Below are 7,923 nucleotides of genomic sequence, written 5' to 3'. Positions count from 1 at the left end.
GAAATAAAGCGTTTTAGAACAACTTCATATAAATCGCTGTAACTTTTGATAGAAGACTCAGACAAACATGTTTATGGCTTTATCTTATAGAACTCAATATCCCCGTGCTGGGCAAACAGGTTTTGCAGCCGTTTGAGCTAAGATTTTAAAATTATTCACATAATGAAAACCTATACTTTGTTTCAGGCGAGTTTCCCATTCAAATGCATGTAACAGTGAGAAACGCATTGTCTTGGCGAAATAAAGCGTTTTTGAACAACTTCATATAAATCGCTGTAACTTTTGATAGAAGACTCAGACAAACATGTTTATGGCTTTATCTTATAGAACTCAATATCCCCGTGCTGGGCAAACAGGTTTTGCAGCCGTTTGAGCTAAGATTTTAAAATTATTCACATAATGAAAACCTATACTTTGTTTCAGGCGAGTTTCCCATTCAAATGCATGTAACAGTGAGAAACGCATTGTCTTGGCAAAATAAAGCGTTTTTGAACAACTTCATATAAATCGCTGTAACTTTTGATAGAAGACTCAGACAAACATGTTTATGGCTTTATCTTATAGAACTCAAGATCCCCGTGCTGGGCAAACAGGTTTTGCAGCCGTTTGAACTAAGATTTTAAAATTATTCACATAATGAAAACCTATACTTTGTTTCAGGCGAGTTTCCCATTCAAATGCATGTAACAGTGAGAAACGCATTGTCTTGGCGAAATAAAGCGTTTTAGAACAACTTCATATAAATCGCTGTAACTTTTGATAGAAGACTCAGACAAACATGTTTATGGCTTTATCTTATAGAACTCAATATCCCCGTGCTGGGCAAACAGGTTTTGCAGCCGTTTGAGCTAAGATTTTAAAATTATTCACATAATGAAAACCTATACTTTGTTTCAGGCGAGTTTCCCATTCAAATGCATGTAACAGTGAGAAACGCATTGTCTTGGCGAAATAAAGCGTTTTTGAACAACTTCATATAAATCGCTGTAACTTTTGATAGAAGACTCAGACAAACATGTTTATGGCTTTATCTTATAGAACTCAATATCCCCGTGCTGGGCAAACAGGTTTTGCAGCCGTTTGAGCTAAGATTTTAAAATTATTCACATAATGAAAACCTATACTTTGTTTCAGGCTAGTTTCCCATTCAAATGCATGTAACAGTGAGAAACGCATTGTCTTGGCGAAATAAAGCGTTTTAGAACAACTTCATATAAATCGCTGTAACTTTTGATAGAAGACTCAGACAAACATGTTTATGGCTTTATCTTATAGAACTCAAGATCCCCGTGCTGGGCAAACAGGTTTTGCAGCCGTTTGAGCTAAGATTTTAAAATTATTCACATAATGAAAACCTATACTTTGTTTCAGGCGAGTTTCCCATTCAAATGCATGTAACAGTGAGAAACGCATTGTCTTGGCAAAATAAAGCGTTTTTGAACAACTTCATATAAATCGCTGTAACTTTTGATAGAAGACTCAGACAAACATGTTTATGGCTTTATCTTATAGAACTCAAGATCCCCGTGCTGGGCAAACAGGTTTTGCAGCCGTTTGAGCTAAGATTTTAAAATTATTCACATAATGAAAACCTATACTTTGTTTCAGGCTAGTTTCCCATTCAAATGCATGTAACAGTGAGAAACGCATTGTCTTGGCGAAATAAAGCGTTTTAGAACAACTTCATATAAATCGCTGTAACTTTTGATAGAAGACTCAGACAAACATGTTTATGGCTTTATCTTATAGAACTCAAGATCCCCGTGCTGGGCAAACAGGTTTTGCAGCCGTTTGAGCTAAGATTTTAAAATTATTCACATAATGAAAACCTATACTTTGTTTCAGGCGAGTTTCCCATTCAAATGCATGTAACAGTGAGAAACGCATTGTCTTGGCGAAATAAAGCGTTTTTGAACAACTTCATATAAATCGCTGTAACTTTTGATAGAAGACTCAGACAAACATGTTTATGGCTTTATCTTATAGAACTCAAGATCCCCGTGCTGGGCAAACAGGTTTTGCAGCCGTTTGAGCTAAGATTTTAAAATTATTCACATAATGAAAACCTATACTTTGTTTCAGGCGAGTTTCCCATTCAAATGCATGTAACAGTGAGAAACGCATTGTCTTGGCGAAATAAAGCGTTTTTGAACAACTTCATATAAATCGCTGTAACTTTTGATAGAAGACTCAGACAAACATGTTTATGGCTTTATCTTATAGAACTCAATATCCCCGTGCTGGGCAAACAGGTTTTGCAGCCGTTTGAGCTAAGATTTTAAAATTATTCACATAATGAAAACCTATACTTTGTCTCGGGTGAGTTTCCCATTCAAATGCATGTAACAGTGAGAAACACACTGTCTTGGCGAAATAAAGCGTTTTTCAACCACTTCATATAAATCGCTGTAACTTTTGATAGAAGACTCAGACAAACATGTTTATGGCTTTATCTTATAGAACTCAAGATCCCCGTGCTGGGCAAACAGGTTTTGCAGCCGTTTGAGCTAAGATTTTAAAATTATTCACATAATGAAAACCTATACTTTGTTTCAGGCGAGTTTCCCATTCAAATGCATGTAACAGTGAGAAACGCATTGTCTTGGCGAAATAAAGCGTTTTTGAACAACTTCATATAAATCGCTGTAACTTTTGATAGAAGACTCAGACAAACATGTTTATGGCTTTATCTTATAGAACTCAAGATCCCCGTGCTGGGCAAACAGGTTTTGCAGCCGTTTGAACTAAGATTTTAAAATTATTCACATAATGAAAACCTATACTTTGTTTCAGGCGAGTTTCCCATTCAAATGCATGTAACAGTGAGAAACGCATTGTCTTGGCGAAATAAAGCGTTTTTGAACAACTTCATATAAATCGCTGTAACTTTTGATAGAAGACTCAGACAAACATGTTTATGGCTTTATCTTATAGAACTCAATATCCCCGTGCTGGGCAAACAGAACAGGTTTTGCAGCCATTTGAGCTAAGATTTTAAAATTATTCACATAATGAAAACCTATACTTTGTTTCAGGCGAGTTTCCCATTCAAATGCATGTAACAGTGAGAAACGCATTGTCTTGGCAAAATAAAGCGTTTTTGAACAACTTCATATAAATCGCTGTAACTTTTGATAAAAGACTCAGACAAACATGTTTATGGCTTTATCTTATAGAACTCAAGATCCCCGTGCTGGGCAAACAGGTTTTGCAGCCGTTTGAGCTAAGATTTTAAAATTATTCACATAATGAAAACCTATACTTTGTTTCAGGCGAGTTTCCCATTCAAATGCGTGTAACAGTGAGAAACGCATTGTCTTGGCAAAATAAAGCGTTTTTGAACAACTTCATATAAATCGCTGTAACTTTTGATAGAAGACTCAGACAAACATGTTTATGGCTTTATCTTATAGAACTCAAGATCCCCGTGCTGGGCAAACAGGTTTTGCAGCCGTTTGAGCTAAGATTTTAAAATTATTCACATAATGAAAACCTATACTTTGTTTCAGGCGAGTTTCCCATTCAAATGCATGTAACAGTGAGAAACGCATTGTCTTGGCGAAATAAAGCGTTTTTGAACAACTTCATATAAATCGCTGTAACTTTTGATAGAAGACTCAGACAAACATGTTTATGGCTTTATCTTATAGAACTCAAGATCCCCGTGCTGGGCAAACAGGTTTTGCAGCCGTTTGAACTAAGATTTTAAAATTATTCACATAATGAAAACCTATACTTTGTTTCAGGCGAGTTTCCCATTCAAATGCATGTAACAGTGAGAAACGCATTGTCTTGGCGAAATAAAGCGTTTTTGAACAACTTCATATAAATCGCTGTAACTTTTGATAGAAGACTCAGACAAACATGTTTATGGCTTTATCTTATAGAACTCAAGATCCCCGTGCTGGGCAAACAGGTTTTGCAGCCGTTTGAGCTAAGATTTTAAAATTATTCACATAATGAAAACCTATACTTTGTTTCAGGCGAGTTTCCCATTCAAATGCATGTAACAGTGAGAAACGCATTGTCTTGGCGAAATAAAGCGTTTTTGAACAACTTCATATAAATCGCTGTAACTTTTGATAGAAGACTCAGACAAACATGTTTATGGCTTTATCTTATAGAACTCAATATCCCCGTGCTGGGCAAACAGGTTTTGCAGCCGTTTGAGCTAAGATTTTAAAATTATTCACATAATGAAAACCTATACTTTGTTTCAGGCGAGTTTCCCATTCAAATGCATGTAACAGTGAGAAACGCATTGTCTTGGCAAAATAAAGCGTTTTTGAACAACTTCATATAAATCGCTGTAACTTTTGATAAAAGACTCAGACAAACATGTTTATGGCTTTATCTTATAGAACTCAAGATCCCCGTGCTGGGCAAACAGGTTTTGCAGCCGTTTGAGCTAAGATTTTAAAATTATTCACATAATGAAAACCTATACTTTGTTTCAGGCGAGTTTCCCATTCAAATGCATGTAACAGTGAGAAACGCATTGTCTTGGCGAAATAAAGCGTTTTTGAACAACTTCATATAAATCGCTGTAACTTTTGATAGAAGACTCAGACAAACATGTTTATGGCTTTATCTTATAGAACTCAATATCCCCGTGCTGGGCAAACAGAACAGGTTTTGCAGCCATTTGAGCTAAGATTTTAAAATTATTCACATAATGAAAACCTATACTTTGTTTCAGGCGAGTTTCCCATTCAAATGCGTGTAACAGTGAGAAACGCATTGTCTTGGCGAAATAAAGCGTTTTTGAACAACTTCATATAAATCGCTGTAACTTTTGATAGAAGACTCAGACAAACATGTTTATGGCTTTATCTTATAGAACTCAATATCCCCGTGCTGGGCAAACAGGTTTTGCAGCCGTTTGAGCTAAGATTTTAAAATTATTCACATAATGAAAACCTATACTTTGTTTCAGGCGAGTTTCCCATTCAAATGCATGTAACAGTGAGAAACGCATTGTCTTGGCAAAATAAAGCGTTTTTGAACAACTTCATATAAATCGCTGTAACTTTTGATAAAAGACTCAGACAAACATGTTTATGGCTTTATCTTATAGAACTCAAGATCCCCGTGCTGGGCAAACAGGTTTTGCAGCCGTTTGAGCTAAGATTTTAAAATTATTCACATAATGAAAACCTATACTTTGTTTCAGGCGAGTTTCCCATTCAAATGCGTGTAACAGTGAGAAACGCATTGTCTTGGCAAAATAAAGCGTTTTTGAACAACTTCATATAAATCGCTGTAACTTTTGATAGAAGACTCAGACAAACATGTTTATGGCTTTATCTTATAGAACTCAAGATCCCCGTGCTGGGCAAACAGGTTTTGCAGCCGTTTGAGCTAAGATTTTAAAATTATTCACATAATGAAAACCTATACTTTGTTTCAGGCGAGTTTCCCATTCAAATGCATGTAACAGTGAGAAACGCATTGTCTTGGCAAAATAAAGCGTTTTTGAACAACTTCATATAAATCGCTGTAACTTTTGATAGAAGACTCAGACAAACATGTTTATGGCTTTATCTTATAGAACTCAAGATCCCCGTGCTGGGCAAACAGGTTTTGCAGCCGTTTGAACTAAGATTTTAAAATTATTCACATAATGAAAACCTATACTTTGTTTCAGGCGAGTTTCCCATTCAAATGCATGTAACAGTGAGAAACGCATTGTCTTGGCGAAATAAAGCGTTTTAGAACAACTTCATATAAATCGCTGTAACTTTTGATAGAAGACTCAGACAAACATGTTTATGGCTTTATCTTATAGAACTCAATATCCCCGTGCTGGGCAAACAGGTTTTGCAGCCGTTTGAGCTAAGATTTTAAAATTATTCACATAATGAAAACCTATACTTTGTTTCAGGCGAGTTTCCCATTCAAATGCATGTAACAGTGAGAAACGCATTGTCTTGGCGAAATAAAGCGTTTTTGAACAACTTCATATAAATCGCTGTAACTTTTGATAGAAGACTCAGACAAACATGTTTATGGCTTTATCTTATAGAACTCAATATCCCCGTGCTGGGCAAACAGGTTTTGCAGCCGTTTGAGCTAAGATTTTAAAATTATTCACATAATGAAAACCTATACTTTGTTTCAGGCGAGTTTCCCATTCAAATGCATGTAACAGTGAGAAACGCATTGTCTTGGCGAAATAAAGCGTTTTTGAACAACTTCATATAAATCGCTGTAACTTTTGATAGAAGACTCAGACAAACATGTTTATGGCTTTATCTTATAGAACTCAAGATCCCTGTGCTGGGCAAACAGGTTTTGCAGCCGTTTGAGCTAAGATTTTAAAATTATTCACATAATGAAAACCTATACTTTGTTTCAGGCGAGTTTCCCATTCAAATGCATGTAACAGTGAGAAACGCATTGTCTTGGCGAAATAAAGCGTTTTTGAACAACTTCATATAAATCGCTGAAACTTTTGATAGAAGACTCAGACAAACATGTTTATGGCTTTATCTTATAGAACTCAAGATCCCCGTGCTGGGCAAACAGGTTTTGCAGCCGTTTGAGCTAAGATTTTAAAATTATTCACATAATGAAAACCTATACTTTGTTTCAGGCGAGTTTCCCATTCAAATGCATGTAACAGTGAGAAACGCATTGTCTTGGCGAAATAAAGCGTTTTTGAACAACTTCATATAAATCGCTGTAACTTTTGATAGAAGACTCAGACAAACATGTTTATGGCTTTATCTTATAGAACTCAAGATCCCCGTGCTGGGCAAACAGGTTTTGCAGCCGTTTGAACTAAGATTTTAAAATTATTCACATAATGAAAACCTATACTTTGTTTCAGGCGAGTTTCCCATTCAAATGCATGTAACAGTGAGAAACGCATTGTCTTGGCAAAATAAAGCGTTTTTGAACAACTTCATATAAATCGCTGTAACTTTTGATAGAAGACTCAGACAAACATGTTTATGGCTTTATCTTATAGAACTCAAGATCCCCGTGCTGGGCAAACAGGTTTTGCAGCCGTTTGAACTAAGATTTTAAAATTATTCACATAATGAAAACCTATACTTTGTTTCAGGCGAGTTTCCCATTCAAATGCATGTAACAGTGAGAAACGCATTGTCTTGGCGAAATAAAGCGTTTTAGAACAACTTCATATAAATCGCTGTAACTTTTGATAGAAGACTCAGACAAACATGTTTATGGCTTTATCTTATAGAACTCAATATCCCCGTGCTGGGCAAACAGGTTTTGCAGCCGTTTGAGCTAAGATTTTAAAATTATTCACATAATGAAAACCTATACTTTGTTTCAGGCGAGTTTCCCATTCAAATGCATGTAACAGTGAGAAACGCATTGTCTTGGCGAAATAAAGCGTTTTTGAACAACTTCATATAAATCGCTGTAACTTTTGATAGAAGACTCAGACAAACATGTTTATGGCTTTATCTTATAGAACTCAATATCCCCGTGCTGGGCAAACAGGTTTTGCAGCCGTTTGAGCTAAGATTTTAAAATTATTCACATAATGAAAACCTATACTTTGTTTCAGGCGAGTTTCCCATTCAAATGCATGTAACAGTGAGAAACGCATTGTCTTGGCAAAATAAAGCGTTTTTGAACAACTTCATATAAATCGCTGTAACTTTTGATAGAAGACTCAGACAAACATGTTTATGGCTTTATCTTATAGAACTCAAGATCCCCGTGCTGGGCAAACAGGTTTTGCAGCCGTTTGAACTAAGATTTTAAAATTATTCACATAATGAAAACCTATACTTTGTTTCAGGCGAGTTTCCCATTCAAATGCATGTAACAGTGAGAAACGCATTGTCTTGGCGAAATAAAGCGTTTTAGAACAACTTCATATAAATCGCTGTAACTTTTGATAGAAGACTCAGACAAACATGTTTATGGCTTTATCTTATAGAA

Source organism: Aulonocara sp. 'chitande type north' Nkhata Bay, linkage group LG1 (assembly GCF_057382095.1).
Source record: "Aulonocara sp. 'chitande type north' Nkhata Bay isolate Kocher_YH1m ecotype deep benthic linkage group LG1, A_spYH_male_GT1.1, whole genome shotgun sequence".
NCBI lineage: Eukaryota > Metazoa > Chordata > Actinopteri > Cichliformes > Cichlidae > Aulonocara > Aulonocara sp. 'chitande type north' Nkhata Bay.
Note: the sequence above shows the minus strand (reverse complement) of the source record.